Raw genomic sequence first — 22991 nt, forward strand, 5'->3', positions numbered from 1 at the left:
TGTATAGGGGCTGATCTGCACTGAAAACTAACGTCAGTGTAGCTACGTCTCTCTGGAGTGTGAAAAATCCACACACACTCTCTGGGAGACGTAGCTATGCCAACATAACCCCGGGCATACACAGTGCTAGGACCATGGAAGAATCCTTCTGTCAACCAAGGTACTGCCTCTTGGGAAAGTTGATTAATGACACAGATTGGAGTACCCCTCCTCTCCCTGTGGTGAGCATCTCCACTGAAGTGCTACAGGTGCAGCACCGCTCCTGTGCTGCAGTAGTATTTGAAGTATAGGCGCACTCTAATTTTGGGCTGGAGACAAGGATTTGGGCACCATTTCTTAGTCCTGTTGCAATGTGAAGGATGGGAGAGTTGATCCATAACCATTTATGGCTCCTGTATATGACATGGATAGTGAGATGAAATACAGTCTAGTTACCCTGGGTTCTTGGAAGGATGTCATAGATACATGGATTAAGCTGGACTTTTAAGAAATTATCATGAAGGCAACAAAATATCTCTAGTAGAAGTAACCTGCTGATAAACATGGCAGGAGTCATTAGCGGCTTCCTATTAATTTCTTTGGCTGATCTGTGATTCTTGTCTTTTGTGAAGGGGGATATGTTATTTCCTGGGGTAAATAACACTGCCTCATCCACTTTCTCCATATCGTTAATGATTTTATTGACATCAATCATATCCCTTGCATCGTTGTCTCTTTTCTGAACTGAACTGTTCCAATCCTTTTAATCTTTCTTCAGATGGAAGCTGTTCCATAACCCTGGTCATTTCTGTTACCCTTCCCTGTATCTTTTCCACTGCTAATTTACATTTTTGAGATTGGCTGACCAGCACTGCACGCAGTATTCTAGATGTGAGCATACCATGGATTTATATAGTGGCCTTATGATATCTTCTTATCTGTCCCTTTCCTAATGGTTCTTATCATTCTCTTAGCTCTTGACTGCTACTGCAGCTAGATCGGATGTTTTCAGAGAACTGTCCACAATGACTCCAAGATCTCTCTCTTGAGTGGTAACTGCTAATCTAGACCCCATTTTGCATGGATAGTTGTATGACTCCTCAGTCTGGGATGGTTCCTCAGATCCATCACATAATAAGAAAGGCTCAGGTGTGGGAAGCTCCCTCACATCCTCTGCAGTGAAGACTAGTGCAAAGAATTCATTTAGCTTCTCTGCAATGGCTTTGTCTTTCTTGAGTGCTCCTTTAGCACCTCAATCATCTAGTGCCACCCCTCATTCTTTGTCAGGCTTCCTGCTTCTGATGTACCTAAAAAAATACTGTTAGTTTTTTAGTCTTTTGCTAGTTGCTCTTCAAATTATTTTTTCACCTGCTTAATTAGACTTTTACACTTGACTTGCCAGATTTTAGGTTCTAGGTGTATATTATATTTAATAGTTTAATATAATATAAAAGTAAAAAAAAAAGAAATAAAGTTGAACCAAAACATTTTCCTTATTGAAATGATATATTTTTACCTTCACGAAACAGAGTTTCAACATTATTAAAATGAAATGTTTAGACAATATCAGAATGAAACCTCCTGATAGTCCCAAAGTGAAACTGTTCCAAATTGTGGTTTTTGTGGGAAATGTCAAAATATTGGCTCTCTCTTATAATTCGGAATGAAATGTGGGAATTTTCTGAGGAAGAGGGATAGCGGTTTCTGACCTGTTCTATGTCTAACACGTTACTACCAATGTTTAAGGAGCGCTCGGCTGACTGGATGTTGAACGGGGGTATGCCATTACCTCCAGTGGCTATATTCCTTGCCTGCTGCTCAGCTAGCAAGGGGGGGGGTGAGAAGTTGCCGTTATAGACTCTAATTCTCTCCTGCCTTGTTTTTTGTGCTATCATTTATTCCGAATCACAGTGACTACTAAAGACAGGATCAACTATTGTATTTCACTCAAATACCTAATTCTGGGGGAAAATAACACTGAATCAGGATAATATCAGCTTATGTGCACCTCATGAAGAAGAGCATCAAATATATAAAGTCCTTCAGAGAGAAATTATTTAAAAAAGCCAACTAAATAAAGTGGATTGAATATAGAAAAAAACAATGGTTAGGGAAGTGGACAATCTGGGCATCCTAGGAGTCAGGGAAGTCTCAAATCCTGGGGATGCAGGACATTCTCCAGTCCATCAACACAGCAAGCAGGAAGCCTGGACAACTGGCTTCCAAGAAAGATGAGGATCCTAGGGATGAGGTAGGCTGGGGAGCGTGAGAGCTTGGAGGAACAGGGTGGCTTGCACTACCACCCATCAGCCAGCAAGCATGCACATGGCCTGGAAGGAAACCAGGCAGGAAGACCAGGCTTCTTGTGATGCATTTTAATTCAGTCTGTATATGTGTGGCCTCCTGAATGTATATTTGTGGCTTTGAGGCAGCCCTGCAAGTGGCCCCTCATCTCAGTTTCCCTTTTGGATAACTCCAAGCTCTTCATTTCAGACTCTTACTCAAATAGTAGTCATCCTGGGGGCCAGTTCCCCAAGCTGCCTGCCCAGTGTGCTGGTAGGGGTGGGTTGCGGGGGGGGGGAGGAGGGGGACAGTAACTGCCCGAATTACTAGGAACTGGGATCTCCCTGACTTCCAGGGAAGTACTCCATATCATCCCGTATTGTCCTGAATTAGGATGATTCGGGGTTTTTTGCTTTTTTGGGGTTGGTTTTTTTTTTTTTTTTGGAAATCTCAACATTTTCCATAGGAGAGAAATTCCATTTTCAGGCCAGCTCCTCTCACTTCTATTCATTATTAAAACATGAAACTCAGCCTCTCAGTTAGATTCAGTGAGGAATAATTTTCTGGTATATTGTCCTCCTCAAGGCGTCCTTCACCTCCTTGTTCCTCAGGCTGTAGATCAAGGGGTTCAACATGGGGATCACAAGGGTATAGAACACAGACACCACTTTGTCGTACTCTGCTGAGTTGCTGGATGTGGGTCATAAGTACATAAAGCACAGAACCCCATCCAGTATGGACACAGCTGTCAGGTGGGAGGCACAGGTGGAGAAAGCTTTCCGTCTGCCCTGGTTGGAGCGAATCTGCAAGATGGTCACCATGATAGAAACATAAGAAATAAGGATGGCCAGAATAGTACTTAATGCAACTATGACAGAAAGGAAGAAATGCACAGTGTCACCCATGTGAGTGTCAGAGCAGGAGAGTTTTTGGAGTGGGGGGAGATCACAGGAAAAGTGATCAATGATATTGGGACCACAGAAGGACAGGCTGAACAAAGAGCCTGTGTGCACAATGGCATTAATGGAGGCATAAATGTATGATGCTGCTACCAGCTGAACACAGACTTTCCTGGACATAATGAGCGTGTACATTAGTGGTTTGCATATAGCGATGAAGCGATCATACGCCATCACAGCCAGAAGCAAAGCCTCAGAGGTCGCGGAGAAGGAGTGAAAGAAAAATTGTGTGGCGCACCCAGCAAAGGAAATTACTTTTCTCTCTGCTAAGAAGTTCACCAGTGCCTTAGGGGCAATAATGGAAGAGTAAGTGATGTCTACAAGGGACAAGCTGCTGAGGAAAAAATACATGGGAGTGTGTAGCTGCGTCTCGATCCTGATTAAAGAGATCATGCTGAGGATCTCCGCTAAGCTCATGCTGTAGATAAGCAAAACCATCCCAAAGAGAACAGCTTGCAGCGATCGACTGCCTTTGAATCCTAAAAGGATGAACACCGACACTCCAGTGTGATTGACATGCGCCATATATTCCAGATCCTGTTGGGGTAAAAGAAAGAAACACAGCCAAGGTACAGTTTATGATTCAAGATTTACCGAAGGGGACTGGGAGGTGGATACCACCATTGTGAAATACAGTAGGAAGCCAAGATACAAAAGCCAAGTCATGCTGTTCTGGTTGTGTGACATTTGCAAACTATAAGTAATTTCATGTGAGTCTGTATAAATGCCAAGATTTTACTCCTTTTGAGGAAAAATAAAATAAAATAGAAAGATCACGTCAGAATTTTCAAAGTCTGCATCCCTAGCAGGCAATGGCATTTACTAATATCTCTTCATGGCATTCTACGGCTCGGCATCATTTGAAAGGATGTTGAGAAACTAGAAAGGATCCAGAGAGGAGTAATAAAGGGATGGAATGCAAGCCATGTGAGAAAAGGCTGAAGGAAGTGGGTATGTTTAGTTTGGAAAGGAGGAGATTAAGGACGGACATGATAGCAATCTTGAAATACTTGAAACATTGCTATAAAAAAGTTGGAGAAAAGTTTTTTCTCTCTTGCCACAGAGGGCAGGATAAGAGGCAGAGGGTTCAAAGTACAGCAAAGCCGATTTAGATTAAACCTCAGGAAAAGCTTCCGAACTGTCAGAGCAGTCGGACAAAGGAACAAACCTGCCAAGGGAGGCTGTGGAAGCTCCTTCACTGGAGGTTTTCAAAAGGAGGCTAGAGCCATCGGTCTTGGGTTAGTCCAGGGGTCGGCAACCTTTCAGCAGTGCTGTGCTGAGTCTTCATTTACTCACTCTGATTTAAGGTTTCGCGTGCCAGTCATACATTTATAACATTTTCAGACGGTCTTTTTTGATAAGTCTGTAATATATAGCTAACCTATTGTTGTATGTAAATTAAATAAGTTTTTTAAAATGCTTAAGAAGCTTCATTTAAAGTTAAATTAAAATGCAGAGCCCCCGGGCCGGTAGTCAGGACCCTGGCCGCGTGAGTGCCACTGAAAATCAGCTCGCTTGCTGCCTTCGGCACACGTGCCATAGGTTCTCTACCCCTGGGTTAGTCAGACACAACAAACACTGCATCTTGGCTGGGGGTTAGACTAAAACACGACCCCTGTGATCCGTTCTAACCCTGTGGTTCTCTGATTCTCTGAACTCTGCAACAATCTGATATAAAGCAGAAAGGTTGATGAGGTCTTTGAAAACCAGCCTTCTATTGCAGCTCTAGCACCTTTCCATAATTAAATCGTCAGTTAGGAACCAGGATCTATTCAGGACAAGTCAGCCAAAGCCTCACATTTGGAATAAAGTCCCCGAGTAAATTCCACAAAGACAATTCTTTTGGAGATAACTAAGTTAATATTCACAAAGAGGTGTTTACATAACTAAAGGAGGTATGAATGAACAGCAGAGGTCAACAAAGGGAGGCTGTAGTTAAACCATGGTTGAAAGAAGCTCTCCCACTTGTTCTGGCCCCTGGTACTGACATGGAACCGGTATAACTCAGCAGGGAATCAGAAGCAACACAAGTGGGTTTGGAAAAGATCACCATTCAGGAGAGAAACAGCCTACTGAATACAGATACAAATAAAAACCCTCTCTCATGTTCACTATGGCAATAGCTGATCACCCTCCCGCCTCCTCTGGTGTCAGAGCCCAGGCTCCAGCCTGAGCCTGAATGTCTACACAGTTATTTTTTTCCCTGTAGTGCAATCCTCAGGACACAGAGTCAAGTGACCTGGCCTCTAAGACTCTCTGCCATGGGTCATTTTTCCTTTCTGCAGGGTAGACATACTTTGAAGCTCTCTCAATCTCTTTCTTGTACCCAGAGTGCGTGGAGACAGTGGGAGTCAGACTAGATGATCATAATAGTCCCTTATGACCTTAAAGTCTATGATTCTATGAGGACCGGCCTTTCTTTCTCAGAAGATACTTTGAAAGCAGAGAAATTAGGCAGCTTCATAGTGAATATGCACCCGATAGCCACCTAGAACTCCACAATGAGGTGTCTCTGTAGCAGGGAGTGTCAGTCAGACAGTGCCCAGAGAGATGTTTCCTGGGAATCCAAGTGTGCTTGTTCTTCCACTTCAAGCTAATGAGAAAAAATGAAATATACACGAGCTTTTTATTTTCATTCCATTATCTCTGTGTATCCACCCTGAACCCACAAGACCTTCCGTGGGAGCAGAGACTGCTGTGTTGGGGAAAGCCAGTGCTGCCTGTTCTGTATAGAACCCTTATTCAACAGAGAGAGACCATCTCTCTCTAGGTTTGCCAATCTAGAATATTTCACCAGCAGAAAACCTGCTCAAAGAAGTTTAAAATGAACATGGCATTTACAGAAAACAAAATCCCTAGCAACTTGATTCCTGGCCAATAAGGGGTATTTTTGTCTTTTCCCTTTTTTCATTTGAGGAGCATGTACAATAACTTAGGTCAGTAAAGCACATTGGGCCAGATCCTTAGTTGGTGTAAATCATCACAGCTTTATTGAGGTTGATTACATAGCACCATCAACAACACCTGAGGGTCTCTAGCCCCATATACAACCCTCCCCCCTCCCCCCCCCAAAAATCACATTCCTCATTCATGGTATTTTATGCTTTTTGTCCCATTTTACTGCAAATTATAGAGTGAGAGATAATCAAGACAACATTTTGGTGGTAAAAGACTCACCATTTTGAGAATAGGAAAAAAAACTGTTTCTCATTGAAAAGAATGGATCTGGATGTATTTACCAGGTAGCTGAAGAAAAGAAAACATTTAGTTGACTCACGTTAGTATTCATCCCGTAACATTAAAGCTGCCTGTTGCAGGAGAGACATCTCTCTTTCTTGGATTCAAAAGGAGTAATTAGAGGCAGGGCATATTTATGTGGTCTGCAGACATTTGGAGACACAATCCCTTAGAGCTGCCAATCTCACCCCTGGCACAAGAGGCGTCATTAAAATGCCCTTTAGATCACGTGGGAGCAGTAGATAGTGGGATGCCAATCTGTTGGCTTCTAACTTTGTTCAAGTTCTTTGAAGCGTTGATGCTGTTCTCTATCCCTTTCCCCTGTTTTAAATCTGAACCTTCTCCTAGCAATAATTATTTCCAGTCAGGAGTAAATGTGGAAAAGTTTATTGAAAATTCATTTTCTGTTACATTTATTTAATTATTTTGTATGTGCAGAGAAAATTAGAATTGAGTCATTCATAACACTGGTTTTTTTTTTGAAAGCCCAGAGATAGAAACTTTATAAGCAGTTACCAGGTAGAATGCAATGGATTGGGATTAAGATACTTTTTTTTTCTCTTCAGAGATGTCTAAAAACCTGAGATGGGAGTGGTAATAATGGCTAAAGATCCATCTTTGAGGGGCACTGGCAGACTCAAGGGTTCAGAAAGGGCTGCAATAGCATAGAGTGATGGGTTGACTGGGTGAAGGTCAGGCCCCATTGTGTGTCCAGCCAAGTTAGAGGCACGACAGACAAACCCATCTCGCAAAGTTCTTCCATCACTAAATGAAGCAGGAATAGTTATCAGAGAAGAAATGGGCGACTTTGTCAATGTTTGTGCAGCTGGCTCTTATAGCACAAAAGTATGGAAATAGGAAAACCTGTGTAAGAGAATCATGAACCAGTAATGCAAATTGCCTTCTGCTAACTAATAGAAAATAGAGGCATTCAACTCAAGCAGACAAAATATATTAATGAAAGCATGGAATTTGTTTGTTGTTACAGCTATAAGTGCAATTAAAAAGGAGATGTGATGTAACTGCAATAAGAAAGTAGTGAATAGGTATAGTACATTGTATTTAGAATGTTTTATATTGATGCTGAAACTGTACTGTTGTTAGGTGACGTAATCTTTGCATGACCCTTGCTCTGTATACAGCAGCGGAATTCAAAATGGCTAGAGAAACGCATTCAGCCTGAGAGCCTTTAGGTATTCTCTTATGATTGGCTCCTGCAACCATCCATCTATTTATTTATCTATCTTAGTTTTATAGTGTTAGCCAATATCATATATAATACTATATATAATAGTAGGTATGTTTATACAAGTATGAATTGTATTCATCTAAAGATCTTCCAAAATTAGTTTTACTTATGTTATGCTATTTAGCCAAGGGCAGCTGTGAACTATTGTAATCTCAGAGAACAAGGACAAGGCAAATAATTTTGCTAACTCCTCACTAACGTGCTCTTTATAACAAGTTTTTACTGGTAGAGGATACTTCTAAGATTTTGCCAACTTCTCAAAGATAGTGGTCAAGGCATAGATAATAAACTAGTTATACATATTGTCCTGTTTACTTTCCAGTCTGTGCAAGCCTAGCAAAAACTTTCCAAAACATGTCAAAGGGTAAGAGAGAAAAAAGTCCTCAACTCTAGTATAGATAGAGGCAGAGTGAAGCTGAGATTTAAAGGCAGTCTGACCTCTGCACTGTTACCATGTAGATGAGTTGGTAATATATGTAGTCTTTCTTTCTCTGTTGTGCCTAATTTATCTGTTACTAATAATCTTTTATTCCTAAAAGTTGATTAAGCCTAGCCATTTGGCATTACTGAATTCAGTCGATCCTGTAACACGTGGTAATGATTTAGGGCTGGACCCAGAGTGCCTTACAAGCCAAGTGCAGAACTCCCACTGATTTCACTGATGAAAATCAAGCCCTTAAAGGGGGTGGGGAGAGGGAATTCTCTGAGCTGAGACTTGCTGAGTGCTGTCTAGCAGTTGAATGGTTTTCAGCAATAGTTCAGAGGAATGTTTTCCTGCACCCATCATCAGCTATGATGAGAGCTGAATAAGTATGTTAGCGTACAGCTACACTGCAAAGAAAAACTCACAGCACAGAGCCTCTGAGCCTGGATCAACTGATTTGAGCAAGTGGGGCTAAAAATAGAGGTGTAGATATGCAGGCTCAGGCTGGAGCCCAGGTTCTGAGACCTTCCACTCTTGCCAGGTTTCACAGCTCAGGCTCCAGCCTGAACCCAAACTTCCTTATCACTCTTTTTAGCCCCGCAGTCCGAGCCGTGTGAGCCTGAGTCCATTGACTCCAGATCTTTTATTGCAGATTAGAGACTCTGAGTTACCCATTCCTAGCTAGCTTTCCTAGTGTTGTAGCTGGGATTTCCAGGAAAGATTGGATGATGATTATAATCATATTAATTATCTAGTTCTTACATAGCACTTTTCATTTCTAGATTTCAAAGTTCATTTTTTCTATACCTCCATGCCCCTACCACAACATATGCATAATAACACTTAGAACTTGTATACGACTTCCCACATAGATCTCAAAGTGCTTTACAAATGAGTGGTGTGGAGAAAGTGAATAAGGAAAAGTTATTTACTTGTTCCCATAATCTAAGAACTAGAGCCACCAAATGATATTAATAGGCAGTAGGTTTAAAACAAATAAAAGGAAGTTCTTCTTCACACAGCGCACAGTCAACCTGTGGAACTCCTTGCCTGAGGAGATTGTGAAGGCTAGGATTATAAGAGGGTTTAAAAGAGAACTGGATAAATTCATGGAGGTTAAATTCCTTAATGGCTATTATCTGGGATGGGTAAGGAATGGTGTCCCTAGCCTCTGTTTGTCAGAGGGTGTAGATGGATGGCAGGAGAGAGATCACTTGATCATTACCTGTTAGGTTCACTCTGGCTAGGGCACCTGGCATAGGCCACTGTTGGTAGACAGGATACTGGGCTGGATGGACCTTTGATCTGACCCAGTATAGCCATTCTTATGTTCTTAAAGGCATGTGAGCACAATTTCCCCCATTTTAGGCACAGGGAGGTGACGTGTCTTGCCCATGGTCATGAAGAAAGCCAGTAGGAGAGCTGGGAACAGAAACCAGTTCCACTAACTCCCAGTTCTCTGTTCTGTCGGGTTGCTAATAGATATGTGCCCACATCAATTTTTTCCACAGAGATTCATGGAGTCTAAGACCAGAAGGGACAATTGTGATCATCTAGGCTGATCTCCTGTATAACACAGACCAGAGAACTTCCCAAAATAATTCCTGGACCATACCCTTTGGAATTAATAACACTTCTTAGGAGTGGCATACATGACCTTTTTTTGTCACTTGCAACAGACAAAAAAGGACTAAATAAAACCCTCCTCTTCTCCGATGACTACAAAATCATTGACTGTAGCTAGGCAGATGGTGTGCTACAGCCACTGCCTAGCATCTCATTGCTTCCTTGTACTCCTCCATCTGTCAGATTGCACCCACTTATTGTCTATTGTCTTGTACTTAAATTGTAAGCTTTTGTAGGCAGGAACTCATAGACTTTAGGGTCAGAAGGGACCAATATGATCATGTAGTCTGACCTCCTGCACAAAGCAGGCCACATAACCCTACCCATCCACTTCTATACAAACCCCTAACTTATGTCTGAGTTATTGAAGTCTTCAAATTGTGGTTTGAAGACCTCAAGCTGCAGAGAATCCACCAGCAAATGACCCATACCCCACGCTGCAGAGGAAGGTGAAAAACCTCCAGGGCCTCTGCCAATCTGCCCCGGAGGAAAATTCCTTCCTGACCCCAAATATGGCGATCAGCTAAACCCTGAGCATGTGGGCAAGACTCACCAGCCAGCACTCAAGAAAGAATTCTCTGCAGTAACTCAGATCCCATCCTATCCAACATCCCATCACCAACCACTGGGCATACTTATCTGCTGATAATCAAAGATCAATTGCCAAAATTAAGCTATCCCATCATACCATCCCTTCCATAAACTTATCAAGCTTAATCTTAAAGCCAGATATGTCATTTGCCCCCACTACTCCCCTTGGAAGGCTGTTCCAAAACTTCACTCCTCTAATGGTTAGAAACCTTCGTCTAATTTCAAGTCTAAACTTCCTAGTGTCCAGTTTATACTCATTTGTTCTTGTGTCTACATTGGTACTAAGCTTAAATAATTCCTCTCCCTCCCTAATATTCATCCCTCTGATATATTTATAAAGAGCAAGCATATCCCCCCTCAGCCTCCTTTTGGCTAGGCTAAACAAGCCAAGCTCTTTGAGTCTCCTTTCATAAGGCAGGTTTTCCATTCCTCTGACCATCCTAGTAGCCCGTCTCTGAACCTGTTCCAGTTTGAATTCATCCTTCTTAAACATGGGAGACCAGAACTGCACACAGTATTCCAGATGAGGTCTCACCAGTACCTTATATGATGGTACTAACACCTCCTTATCTTTACTGGAAATACCTCGCCTGATGCATCCTAAACCTGCATTAGCCTTTTTAACGGCCATATCACATTGGCGGCTCATAGTCATCCTGTGATCAACCAATACTCCAAGGTCTTTCTCCTCCTCTGTTGCTTCCAACTGATGTGTCCCCAATGTATATCTAAAATTCTTATTATTAATGCCTAAGTGCATGACCTTGCACTTTTCACTATTAAATTTCATCCTATTACCATTACTCCAGTTTACAAGGTCATCCAGATCTTCCTGTATGATATCCCGGTCCTTCTCTGTGTTAGCAATACCCCACAACTTTGTGTCATCTGCAAACTTTATTAGCACGTTCCCGCTTTTTGTGCCATGGTCAGTAATAAAAAGGTTAAATAAGATTGGTCCAAAAACTGATCCTGAGGAACTCCACAAGTAACCTCCTTGCAGCCTGACAGTGCACCCTTCAATATAAACCGTTGGAGTCTCCCCTTTAACCAATTCCTTATCCACCTTTCAGTTTTCATATTGATCCCCATCTTTTCCAATTTAACTAATAATTCCCCATGTGGAACCATGTCAAATGCCTTACTGAAATCGAGGTAAATTAAATCTACTGCATTTCCTTTGTCTAAATAATCTGTCACCTTCTCAAAGAAGGAGATCAGGTTGGTTTGGCACGATCTACCTTTAGTAAAACCATGTTGTAACTTCTCCCAATTACCATTGACCTCAATGTCCTTAACTACTTTCTCCTTCAAAATTTTTTCCAAGACCTTACGTGCTACAGATGTCAAACTAACAGGCCTATAGTTACTCGGATCACCTTTTTTCCCTTTCTTAAAGATAGGAACTGTGTTAGCAATTCTCCAGCCGAACGGTGCAGCCTCTGAGTTTACTGATTCATTACAAATTCTTGCTAATGAGCTTTCAATTTCAGGCATCAGTTCCTTTAATATTCTTGGATGAAGATTATCTGGGCCCTCCGATTTTGTCCCATTAAACTGTTCAAGTTTGGCTTTTACCTCAGATGTGGTAATATCCACCTCCATATCCTCATTCCCATTTGGCATCCTTCCGTTATCCCTAAGCTCCTCATTAGCCTTATTAAAGATTGAGGCAAAGTACTTATTTAGATATTGGGCCATGCCTAGGTTATCCTTAACCTCCATTCCATCCTCAGTGTTTAGCTGTCCCACTTCTCTTTCTTTGTTTTCTTCTTATTTATATGGCTATAGAACCTTTTACTATTGGTTTTAATTCCCTTTGCAAGGTCCAACTCTACAGGGCTTTTAGCCTTTCTCACTTTATCCCTACATGTTCTGACCTCACTAAGGTAGCTTTCATTGCTAATCCCACCCTTCTTCCACTCCTTGTAGGCTTTTTGCATTTTCTTAATCACTTCTCTGAGATGCTTGCTCATCCAGCTTGGTCTACAACTCCTGCCTATGTTTTCCCCCCCCTTTATTGGGATGCAGGCTTCTGATAGTTTCTGCAGCTGCAACTTAAAGTAATTCCAGGCCTCCTCCACAATTAGATCCACAAGTTCTTCAGTCCAATCCACTTCCCTAACTAATTTCCTTAATTCTTTAAAGTTAGCCCTTGAGAAGTCAAAAACCCTAGTCCCAGATCTATTTTTGTTTATCCTTCCATCTAGTTTGAACTGAATTAGCTCATGATCACTTGAACCAAGGTTGTCCCCTACAACCATTTCTTCTATGAGGTCCTCACTACTCACCAAAACCAAATCTAAAATGGCATCCCTTCTTGTTGGTTCTTCAACTACTTGATGAAGAAATCCATCTGCAATCACATCCAGAAAAATCTGAGCCCTATTATTTTTGCTAGCTCATGTCCTCTAGTCTATATCTGGGAAATTAAAGTCTCCCATGATCACACATTTCCCATTAGTGTTTACTTCATTAAAAACATTAAAGAGGTCTCTATCCATATACAAATCAGATCCCGGCGGTCTGTAGTACATCCCAAGCACTATCTCAGGGGAGGCTCTAGTTGCTTTCTTTCCCAGTGTGATTTTACCCAGACAGACTCTGTCTTGTCTATTCCATCACTTATTATTTCTTTACAGTTAACCTCATCAATGATGTACAATGCTACTCCACCGCCTTTGCCTTTATTTCTGTCTTCCTAAACAGCACATAGCCTTCAATACCTGTACTCCAGTCATGACTACTATTCCACCATGTTTCTGTTATCCCTATAATATCCAGTTTAACTTCCTGTACCAGTAGCTCTAGCTCCTCCATTTTGTTACCTAGGCTTCTCGCATTAGTGTACAGACATCTTAATTTTTGCCATTTGGCTTCACTGACATTCTTTACCCTGTTAGGCCCAGACATTCCACCACCAGCATCACATGTTAGCCTGGTATCTACACTACCCTTCCTCCTTATGTCAATTCTTCTGCTGTATCCCCTCTTACTTTGTTTTCTTCCCTTCAAGGTTAAATTCTGGCATGGAGATCTCCTGTACATCTCCCAACCATCTCCCCCAAATTCCTAGTTTAAAGCTCTCTTAAACAGTTGGATGAGCCTCCATCCTAGAAATCTATTTCCCTCCTTACTCAGATGAAGTCCATCCCGAGAGAACAGTCTTCTGTCCATAAATGCTTCCCAACGGCCGTACATCCCAAAGCCCTCCTTATAGCACCACTGCCTGAGCCATCTGTTGATCGCCATAATCTTGTCACACCTTTGTTGCCCTTCTCTAGGAACCGGCAGAATCCCATTGAAGATCATCTGAGCCTCGATTTCCTTAAGCGTCTTCCCCAGTCTGGCATAGTCTCCCTTGATACATTCCAACAAAAATCTAGCCGTATCATTCGTTCCCACATGAAGGACAATCAACGGATTCTTTCCCACTCCCGCTAGGATCCTCTTCAGCCTGAGGTCCACATCCTGTATCTTAGCACCCGGCAGACAGCACACCCTTCTGTTCTCCCGATCAGCTCTAGTTATAGGCCTGTCTATTCTTCTCAGTAAGGAGTCCCCAGTCACGTAGACCTGCCTTTTCCTGGTGACAGTGTGATTCTCCGGTCTATCGCCTGCACCCACTGGCTGCAAGTCCTCTCGATTCCTATTCACCTTTGCAGTCCTCCTGGGGCTTATATGTGGTGTTGCCTCCATTGACTCCTCCCCTTCTCCTGTAGGACTAACAGCTCTTCTCTTTTTCCTTGCCCTCTCTCCTTCAGCCACCGCCTGCTGTGCCCCGTCTTCATTTTCCAACTCTGCAAACCTGTTCCTGAGTTCTATTTCTCCTTCACTGGCCCGGCTTTTCATCTGCCTGGTTCTCTTAGTCACATGCTTCCACCGTCCACTTTCCTCACCCAGCAGTCTCTCCTCAGAATTCTTTGGTCCTGCTTCCATCTGCACGTCTGAGCTTATCCCTTCAGCCCCCTCATGTCTGTGCTCCATCATCTGCTCAAACCCCCTTCTAAACTCAATCAAAGTTTCCACCTGCATCTCCAGTCCTCGGATCTTTTCTTCCATCAGCTCTATCAGGTGGCAATTCATGCAGACAAAACTTTTTTCAGGCACCCCTTCCAGGATCATGTACATGCAGCAGCTTCCACATCCAATCATCCTCATTGTGTCTTTCACTGCTGCCTCTGTATCAGTCATAGCCTTCCCACCTAAAGCCTGGTACTCCATGAAACACAACATAACACAAACTCCCAACAGGCACCGGAACACTGGCAGACCACCACCCACTACCTTTACTAGCCTGTCAGTTCCTCTGTCTTAGTCTCCACCGCAACCTCCCCCTGTAAACTCCCTCTGAAACTCCCCTGTTTACAGCTCTGTTTGCTGGCTGGTGTGCCGCTGCAGCTGTCTGTTTAGTTGTTGTTCTGTTTTTGTACAGCATCTAGCACAATAGATTCTGGTTTATAATTAAGGTTCCTGGATGCTACCTAAATAACTGTAATAATAATAAATAGCTCATACGGCTGTTCTCATGTTGTCTAGAAGTGATCCTTCTGAAACAAAGTGGAGTTAAGTTGGGGAAATAGGTTGGGATAAACTTACATTGTCGTTGTCCATACTCTATCAGCTCCACAGAAACAGTGCATATCGCAGCCAAAGCTCCTGTTACTACCATAACTTTATAAATCAATCAATCAATCATTCAATCTACCCAGCTTCTTAAGTGGGCTCCCCCCACTGCAATATCTGAGCAAGGAATACATGACAGTAAAATAAATGATAAAATACCATTAAAAAAATCAGCAGTTTTGGGCTTTTTTAGTTCCCTCACACCAATCATTCGATCATGTCTGAGGCTGTGTTAGAGCTAATGGAAGCAACTCCGATGGCGTTGTATAGCTCCTACGATCTTTTGCCTCCTTTTCCCCTTTGAGTTTAGATGCTTTTGATGATGCCCAGAGGAAACGAGAGCTCCGTGTCTCAATTTCTGCTGCTGGAATTCTACAGCCTGGAAGAGCAGCAGGTTCTGCTTTTCCAGGTGTTCTACCCGGTGTACGTGATAATCCTGACCTCCAACATCCCCATCCTGGCAGCCCTCAGTGTTGATCGGAGCCTCCATACTCCCATGTGCTTCTTACTCTTTACTTTGTCCTTCTCGGAAACCTGCACCACTTTTGCTGTCATTCCCAAGCTGTTGGTGAATTTGCTGTCGGGAAACCAAGCGATTTCTTTCCTAGGATGCGCGGCTCAAATGTTCTGCTTCTTCATCTTTGGGGCCACAAATTGTTTTCTGCTGTGAGCCATGGCTTACGATCGCTAAGTGGCCATATGTAAGCCTCTGCAATACCCAGTTGTGATAACCAGGAGGGTTTGTGTTGAGCTGGTCGCCGTTTCATGTGCAGCTGGCTTTCTTATAGCGCTAGGCATCAGTTCCTTGTATTCAGTTTGCCCTTCTGCACGCCCAATGCAATCAGACATTTCTTCTGTGACATCTGGCCCGTTCTGAGGCTGGCATGCAGTGACCATCATATCGCTGGGATGGCCATTGTTTTTCTGTGTGCCTTTCTTTTACTAGGCCACTTCATGGGAATCATCCTTTCTTACATCTATATCCTCGCCCCCATCCTGAAGATCCACTTTGCCCCAGGCAGGCGCAAGACCTTCTCCACCTGCTCCTCCCATCTCATTGTTGTGATCACACACTTCGGCTGTGCTTTTTTTGTCTATTTAATACCCGAATCAACCTCTTGCCTAGATGAGGACACTTTCATTGCTTTGTCTTATACCTTCTTTAGCCTCATGTTGAACCCTGGGGTTTATAGTCTGAGAAACCAGGAAGTTAAATCAGCCCTAAGGAAAGTAACTGCTCACACATTTCTTTCTCCAAAAATGTGAAAAGTTGCAAATTTGGGCACTTCCAATATATCAATGAATTCTGCATGATGTCACTATTGTCCCTGGTATAGTCTTCAAAGCAGTGACCTTGTCTTTCTTTTTGTCTGAGCATTAAGAGCCCCTATGGCTCAGTATAAATAATGGACAATAAAATAATATTGTTACCCCTTATTCTGAAACCAGTGTTGCCCCTCTGCCAATGTCTGGGGCCTTGCAGGTCAGCTTACCGGTAGCAGTTAAATCTACGATGCAGAATCTGGCTGTATTCTGAGGGTAACTTGCTCTATTCATACATATATACCAGTCCTGAAATGAGATGGTCAAGCAACATGCAGAGCCATCTCTTATTCCAGGAATCTCATCCCAACACCGATGCCCAGGGAGCAACTCTGCCTCAAGAATTATCTCTAATCAGAGGCCAAGGCAGACAGAAAACTCTCCTGCCACTCACACTACTCCCATTTCCCCTGAAGCTGCCTCTACAACCAAAGCTGTACTTTACCCAAATATGATAACACCGCATGTGCCCCCAAGAGTCAAAACTTGCTTGCACACTAAGAGGATGTTTATAGTGGCTCTTGAGGTGTAATTTCCGGCTAGAGTAGACATAACCCTTCTAGCTCTGATCAAGCTAGCATTCTAAAAACAGAAGCATAGCCATGGTGGTGCGAATGGCGGGACCGGTTAGCTACCCCAAGTATGATCTCATCTGAAACCCTCAGCATGCAATCGATGATAAGCCCTTGTGCTGTCGGGCTACGCGATCAGAGCTGGAAGGGGTATGTCTATCTGAGATGGATGTTACATCTACCAGCTTTAGCTTAGATAAACCCTAAGAAAAAGAACTGAGACCATGGTGGTGCCTGCATGACATTATTTTTTCTCTCCTATTTTTTTATTATCTCTGTATACGTATAAGTGCAAAGTGTTATTACGGCCAGTCAGTAGCAGTGGAGGAGTTCCTTATTTCTAGCCTTTTAATCAAGGAGAAGCATGGACAATCAGTACCTCTCCCACCCCCCAAATACACAGATCTTTGCTGGAATGGAAGTATCGGTATTTGGAATCTCAGGGAAGGTGGCTGAACGACTGCCACAGGTTGAGTTTTAAATAGAGCTGGTGGATTTTTTCCCATAGGAAAAAAGGGATAAACTTTTTTTGTGAATAACGTTTCCCATTTGACCAGTTCTAGTTTTTGTTAATAGACACCCCCGCCCGGCCTTCTCCCATCTCCCCGAGATAACTGCCGATATCCCAGCACAAACATTTCCTCCCATGTAAATATTATAACGGAAAATAACCTCTTAAAGATCCCCGCTGCCAGTGCTTGCCCAGTGCATCTTTTTACTTGTGTGAGATGAGGACCAGGGGGTATTTGCTCATGCCACTAAACTTCTTAGACTGAAAAATAACTTCAATTTTTTTTCAAAGTGATAAGGGTAGAATTAAAGGCAATTTATGGTCCTAGGCAGATCATGGCATGTTCCCTCCCCGTTCCCCGTAACCTCACCCTCCACTTGGAATGGTGATGACAAAGGTGCCATCCCCTTCCAGAGAGGCAAGGCTAATGCATTTTCTCACCCAGGAGTAGCATCATGTTTGTTTCTCCCTCCCTTGGGGAGCATCAGGAGTTTCCTTTGCCCCTAGAGATGAACAGGCTGTGGCAGGACACCCCCTAGTACTTACCCCAGCAGTTAGGGTGTATCTGTTTTTGAAAAGAGAGAGCCAACTGAATTCCTTCATTCCTGCCACACACAGCTCACTGCTGGGATGGGTTGACATAGCTCCCAAAGCAGTGTGTTCTGCAGTTACCTGCCCCATACATCTGAATGGGATGTTAACAGAATAGACCCATGGTCACACGCTACACGGTATTGTTATAATGCTTGTACAAGGTTTGCCTTGTGAGGTGGTATTTAAAAACACATTGTTTGCTGGTCAATATCATGGCAAAATGCACGTGGCACCGTTACATGTAAAGCTATGTACATAAGATGAAATCATGACTCAAGCATGTTTCCCACATAAATCCGGGGAGTAGCTAAACCACTTCCTCAAAGACAAAGGGCAAGCTGACGCTTCAGGCATCAAGTCTGAGTCAACAAGGCTGATGGACCATTACCATCTAAGTGACCATTCTTTGACGAGGAAGTGGGAAGGGACAGAAATCTACATTTGAGCAAAGAAACTGCATGGAGTTTCCTTTCTTAACCAGACTGCTTGTCACCTTTTTCCCATCTGGAAATGCTTCTCAGTGGGGGTCAGGACTATAAAAAGAAGGAGAAGACACCCCAAGACTCCCATCATCTCTCTCCTTGTCTACCTCTGACATCACACCTATGAAGATAAAAGAAAACAGCCACTGGACTCATGGGGAGGGATCCAGACTGAAGAGTTTGGTCAGTAATATGCTGGAGTCTGTAGTGAGAAACTTTGTTTGAATCTAACATTTTATTAAGTTTGGCACTAGTAAATATTTTATCTTTATTTTTCTTACAATAGTTTTTGATTTTTAAGACTCATTACTTGTACTCACTTAACATCCATCTCATTGTAATTAATAAACTTTTTTTTTACTGTTTTACCTAGTCCAGAGTGTTTAATATTGGAGTGTCTGGCTACTCTATTTAAAATAATGAGATGGCATATACTTGTTGGCTGAGACAGATGCTCATGAGAAAGAGGCAAAAGGAAAGGGATAGAAAAGAGGATATATAAGGTGGGGAAGGAAAATGTCACAAGAGGGAGGGTGTGACAGCAGGAACACAAGTCTCCTATCCCAAGTATTCAGAATTTAGTTGAAGCAGGGCCAGATGGTGATATCATCTGGTTTCTTTTCTCTGATTTTGTCTGGTGAGAATGTGTTTTTCAGGATCAGGACGATGAAGGACCAATTGTGTCATGGTGGATGCCAGAGGATGATGGAGGTGGAAGCCATGATAGTAAAGCTCAAGACTTCCAACCCACTTGTCCCCGTGCTACCATGTAGTGACCCCACCCCCAGATGAACAACATCCTTGGAAGCATGAATACTACATCCCTCGAATCATTAACTTATCAAAGAACATTTGGATGAATTCAACTATTAAACATTTCCTCTCATTTGTAGAATCTTTCAGCTCATTGCCCTGCCAACCCATGACTTTACAAGATGCCTTGCAGACCCTTTAGTGCTGTTCCTTTAACCCAACCATCCGGTTCATAGCAGTCTATCTTTCCCCATCTTTTGATGACTTTTATACATAATTCTATGTAAGAAGCTGAGTGGGATTCATGTTGCCAGGGGCATCTTAGATTTCATACATCTGCCCAACCCCAGCATGTAGCACAATGTGAGGCTGGCTCCATGACTGGGGGCACCAAGCAGTACAGATAATTGAGACTGTGACCTTGTTGTGCCAAGCACTGTATCAGCAGAGAGAGGGAAATAGATTTCCTGAGGGTCCTACAGCATGTGAAAGTTAGGAATAAAATCCAGATCTCCTGGCTCCCATCCCAGTACCTAATGCACTAGACCACATTACTTCTTTGTATTAATTTAAGTGTTATTTTAGTAGCTCTGCAGCTGGGCAAACCCTATTAATTGAATAACTTATATGAGGAATGACATCAAGATTTGCTGAATAAATTATCTATACAATGTTTTCAAAGTTCTCATTCAGCTCTGCAGAACACTTTGCTTTTGAAGGTACATTTCCTTCGTGAACATCACATGACCTATCAAAGCAGTATATTGAAGAGTCTCATAGATTGCTAAAAGACATTTTTGGAAAGGAGAAGAGAGTAGGAAAGAACAGGATAAGCCGTGTCTCAAAAACCTTTAGAAATATATTATGAGATGTTTATTTGCAAAAAAAGGTTCACAACAACATTAAAGAGAGTATTTTTAGGCGTATCGTTGATCTCAGAGCGTCCTTTACCTCCTTGTTCCTCAGGTTGTAGATCAGAAGGTTCAACATGGGGATCACCAGGATATAGAACATTGAGACAATTTTGTCTTGTTTGTGTCAGTCTTCAGATTGGGGCAGGACATAAATGCAAATGGCCACCCCGTAGAACATGGTTATGGCCATCAGGTGGGAGGTGCAAGTGGAGAAGGTCTTTGCACCTGCTCTCAGTGAAGCAGTTCCTCAGGATGGTGGAGAAGATGTAAATGGAGGATAGAAGGATGATTGAAATGGTGGAGATAGCAATAATCCCTAAGAAGGCAAAAAGCATCAGTTCTGAATTGTAGGTGCCAGAGCAAGACAGCTTGACAACTGCAGGGATGTTGCAAAATAAATGATTGATGATGTTGGAGCTGCAGTAGGATAATCAAAAGACACCGCTTGTTTGTACTGAAGTTCCAATGACCTCAATGAGATATGACCTAGCCACCAGCTAGGCACATATCTTTGGGGACATGATGGTGACATAGAGCAGTGGCTTACAGAGGGTCACATATTGGTCGTACGCCATCACAGCCAGGAGGTAACACTCTGTGGTCAAAATTGTATTGAAGAAGAACATTTGAGCAGTGCAAGCAGCATAAGCAATGGTTTTCCTCTCTGCTAAAAGGCTCTGCAGTGCCTTGGGGACAATGGCTGAGGAGTAACAGATGTCAACAAAAGACAGATTATGGAGGAAGAAGTACATGGGTGTGTGGAGTCGAGGAATGATTCTAATTAACATGATTATCCCGAGATTCTCCACCAGGGTGATAATGTAGGTCACTAGAAACACCAAGAAGAAGGAGACCTGAAGCTCTGGATGATCTGTGAATCCCCAAAGAATGAACTAGATCATCATAGTGCAGTTTTCTCCTGCCACGGAATCAACACAGGGAATCTACAGCACAGAGTAGAAGAGGTAGGTTAAAATGAGAGAAATAGTCAGAGATTGAAGAAGTCTTTGCACAGGAATCCCCTGGAATGGCAGAGCATCCCTGCTTTTAAACCCATAAGGAGCAGAGGTGGCAATAGCAGGGAGTACATTCATAATCGGGGACAATTTCTGAGTGCCACCAGGAAATATGACAATCTGGCAATGTCTTTTGTACCAGGGAAAAGACACAGAGGGTCAGGTCCTCATATTGTGCAAATTCCTCATCTCAGTGGAGCTATGCTGATCCACAGTAACTGAGGATCTGGGCCAGAGTCCGCACTATCCTAAGTGACGACCAAGGGTGGGGTTATCAAAAGCACTCCGAACTGACCTAACTCTGTTCCAGTTGAATTGACTTTAGTGGGAGCAGAGTGAGGCCCAAGGATGAGTGTTTTTGCCCCATGAATCCTGTATTGAAAAGTCTTGCTAGCACATCTAAGTTGCAGATACTGACCAGCTTTGAAACAGGTATCTCGTGTGACATGTGCCAAAGGCAGGTCCCAGGAGGCTGCATCAGGTATATTTAGCAAGAGGATTAACATGGGGAACCATATTTGTTATGTAGAAGGATGCAACATTTGTTACCTAGAAGAACACAATATGTTGCTCTTTGCATCTACAATGAGGCTTTTACTGGTGAGGGATCCTTCAGCTTCCGGCCTGAGGAAAATGGGCCAATTTTCTTTGAACCTAAGAACAGGGAATGAAGTGAGCTCATGAAGTGAGCCCAAGTTTTGAAGACAACACGTCCATGTGCAGTTATCCCCAGAGGACTTGAAAGACATTTTAATGATCCCATCGGTGCTTAGCCTGATGTGCAGAACTCTGTGGGCCACCCAGGGATTACATCTGCAAATGCCACTTCAACTAATATATAAAAAAACTCACCGGTCTCCAGATACAATTCTTTTGATGGGGTCAACAATAACAGACATCTGCCTGCTGCAGGTGGGTTTCATCACTCTGGTTCTGGTGGAGATGGTGTAAATATTCTCTTTTGATTTTTTTTTTTTTTTGCAAGTGGAAACAGTTCTGATTTGGAGGCAATTCACCTGGAGAAGGGACTGTCTGAAGCGTCCATCTATTATTATTTTCCTTTTGCACAGTAACACAATGATGAGGAAAGTCACACTGATGCCTCAAGTAATCTGGGACACACAAGTGACTGCTTAGGTAAGAGTCGTGTATGAAAAAACATGCCATGGAGGTAGATTTTACAAAAAGGTCACATTCTCAATGGCTGTAATGTCTCTGAAATCAATGCTCATTTGCTCTCGTTGAGGGCCTGGCTTATGAGAGGGGAGTGATAGCTCTGATATACTTAATGATGGGACTTATCTGCTGTTTAAGAGCTGGTTTCTGTAAGTGCTTTACAACCAGCATGCTTGCTTGGGATGTCTTGAAAATTGCAATGCCTCCTGGAAGCCAAGGGCAAGGTACAAACGGATAGTCCCTTGTGCTTGGAATTCTCGAGATACAGCCCCACGGTTCTGAGTTCTTGCTAACCCCAGCCAGACTGCGCTGAGTGTGGACTGAAGGGGACTTGGGTTCAAACCTGACCCCAAACCTGGGCTTGGCGGGCCTTGTGGGCATACGCAGGCTGGCTCAGGGCGACAGTCTGTGCTCATCGAGTCCTAACATCACTCTTCAGCTGTGAGCTTCAGTCCTGGCCTTGGCAGCTTCCTTAGCCTGTATGTGGATGTTAGTTCCATTCTGCAGAGGTTTCTTTTGGAACTTCTGCGCTGAGGCAGGGCTGGCTCCAGACACCAGCTCAGCAAGCAGGTGCTTGGGGTGGCCAAGGGGAAGAGGCGGCACGTCGGCTCTTTGGAGGCAATTCGGCGGCGGGTCCCTTGGTCCCTCTCAGAGGGAAGGACCTTCCACTGAAGTG

General features: G+C 43.1%; 2 pseudogenes; one reads left to right on the forward strand and one right to left on the reverse strand.

The window, feature by feature from the left end:
* Positions 1 to 2807: 2807 nt before the first annotated feature.
* LOC115651228 lies at positions 2808 to 3920 on the reverse strand (annotated as a pseudogene).
* Positions 3921 to 15296: 11376 nt separating this feature from the next.
* Positions 15297 to 16240, forward strand: LOC115651229 (annotated as a pseudogene).
* Positions 16241 to 22991: the final 6751 nt, after the last annotated feature.

This window comes from Gopherus evgoodei, chromosome 4 (assembly GCF_007399415.2).
Source record: "Gopherus evgoodei ecotype Sinaloan lineage chromosome 4, rGopEvg1_v1.p, whole genome shotgun sequence".
In the NCBI taxonomy this organism is placed as follows: Eukaryota; Metazoa; Chordata; order Testudines; family Testudinidae; genus Gopherus; species Gopherus evgoodei.